Here is a 2,435-nt window from a genome sequence, read left to right as displayed (position 1 = left end):
CCCTCCCGCCCCCGGCGCCACGCCGTGAGCCAGCTTTCGATTGGCTGCCGGGGCCGTCGCTCTGGATCAGCCCCGCCCCCTCCCCTCGGCCGGCCTTGGGGGTGGGCCGCCCGCCGGCTGATGCAATGACGGGACACGGCGGCCACGTGACGCGGCCCGGCTGAAGCCGGGATCGGAGCCGCCATTTTAGAAGTGTCAGCCCTGCTGCGGGACTAGGATGGGAGGCCTGCTCCGGGGCGGGGCGGGGCGGGGCAGGCGGGATCGAGGGGGGACCGAGGGGGCTGGGACCGTAAGGGCCCTCCAGTCCCTCCTCACTGCCCTTCCTCACTATAGGCACAATGACACTGCAGTACCATGAGGCCTTGGCCCACCTGGCACAGCCCCGCTCCCTGCAGACGGGCCTGAGGCCTCGGCAGCTGATGTGGAGGGAGCAGGGGGCTGTAAAAGGCTCAGGCCAAGAAGGGGATGTGGAGGGGAGGGAGCTGGCTGGGGATGGTGGGTGAGGGAGCTGCTGGAGTGGTGACCAGAGCCCTGTGGGCTTCCCTGCTGGGGGATATAATGGCTGCAAGGCCTTTGATGGGTCTGAGGGGACAAGGTCATGGCTAAGAGATGGGAGGGGGGGTGTTTGCTACATGGCAAACATACTCTGCTCATGCAGTCAGAGACCTGATGGGGTACAGGCATGCAGTCCAAGGCCAAGAGGCACAGCACGTACACAGGGGAGGTGCCGCATTGACAAAAAATTCAGTGTAAGGACAGTAAAGCATTGAAACGGGGGTCCAGGGAGACTGCAGGGTCCCTAGAGGTTTTTGAGGTCTGGTTCAAGCCTTGGGCAGCCTGATCTGAAGTCATTGCTGACCTTGCTCCTCCTGAGGGGGCTTGGAGTAGAGTCCTCCCAGGTCCTCTCCAACCTGAATGGTCCCCAGGTGCCTCCACAGCATTGGGATCTTATAGCTTGGTCTCATCTCTTCCCCAGAGCACCCCTCTGGCCCCAGGCTGTGGTTCCTGAGCCATGACACGTCTGTGCTGCTGTCCTTCTTGGCCTTGGTTGCCATCAGTTCGCCCTTTCCAAAGGTCTCTTGCTGCTAACCTCCCCCAGCTCAGTGCTGGCCTGCAGCCATTCCCACCATTCCTTGTGCTGCAGCCTTCTCTGCTTGTGTCTGTTGTCTCCTTCCCAAGGAGCCTGGAAGGAAAAGAGGAAACTCCAGTCTTGTTGGTTTCTAATGGGAACTCTGTTCTGGATGCTGCTTGCAGATAGCAGCAGGAGTGGGCAAGTCTGTGCAGTGCAATTGCTTGTGCAGGTGATTACACCCTCAATAACGCCTGCTACAGCGGGTCTGAGTCTAACACCATCCAAATTCACACCCAGCACGCTTACCTCTCATAAGGGCCATGGTCTACTCACCAAGATGGAAGGAAACATCACTGCTTCCTCATCTCCATGCTCTGTGTCACCTGAAAGCACATCTTCCAAACTTGGAACGCCTTCACCATCTCTCAGCTGCTGGCCTAAGTATTTCTTTGGTGATTGCCAGACCTGGAACAACTCAAATACTCAGGGAATAGTCAGCTCTGTCCCTTCTGCCAGGCTGAGCGAGGCTGGGCAACAGATGTGTCCCTTTGGGCACATCCAGATGTGATGGACCCATCCCTGCTACTCTCCTCTTACCTTCTCCCCCACCTTAAATTCAGGTTGCCCCAATTCTTCTGTTTGTGCTGAGGCTTTTTACATGGCAGCTCTTGGTTTCTTTCAGCACCTTACTCACTTCTGCCTCTTAAAAATCCATGCCCACAGGCTGGCCTGGACTGCAGGAACCTTGGCTTTGCAGGCATCTCTTGGGCTGATAAGCACCCAGCATTGTCCTCCAGCAAGGAGGAGGGTGGTGGCCATGAGCATGGAGCCCCAGCAGCAGGCAGGTAGAGGTGCAGGGAGCTGGGGGTCTTCTCTGCTGGCTCCTGGGTGCTCTGGGTGAAAGCATTGGTGTGAGTTGGGCCTGCAGTGTTAGAAATGCCCTCTCTGCACTTTCCAGGCTGGGCTTTGGATTAGCATCCCTGGGTTCAGCCACCCCAAACTGGGACATCAGCAGCCACAGCCAGGTTTGGACCTGTTTTCCTTTTCTCGGTGGTGTTTCCAAGTGCTCTTCCAAGCCTGTGGTAGAGGTGACCCTTCTCCTGCGGGACTCTGGGAGCTGGGGCTTTAGAAGAGTGAAAATGCAGGAGACATGCAGCCTCATGTGCTGAAATGATGGGGAGCCCTTGGTCCACCCTGGGACCCTGGCTCTGCCTGGAGCAAGCGAGGGGCCAGGGCTGATGCTGGCACCGTCACTGTCCCCGTGGGCGCCCGGAGCCACACCCTGGGCTGTGCCCAGCTCCTCTTCACGCCGAGCAGGCGGCAGTCCTGCTGTGTGTCACAGCCTGGCGTGGAGGCTGCAGAG

This window comes from Haliaeetus leucocephalus, unplaced genomic scaffold (genome assembly GCF_000737465.1).
Source record: "Haliaeetus leucocephalus isolate CR32 unplaced genomic scaffold, Haliaeetus_leucocephalus-4.0 Scaffold92, whole genome shotgun sequence".
NCBI lineage: Eukaryota > Metazoa > Chordata > Aves > Accipitriformes > Accipitridae > Haliaeetus > Haliaeetus leucocephalus.
Note: the sequence above shows the minus strand (reverse complement) of the source record.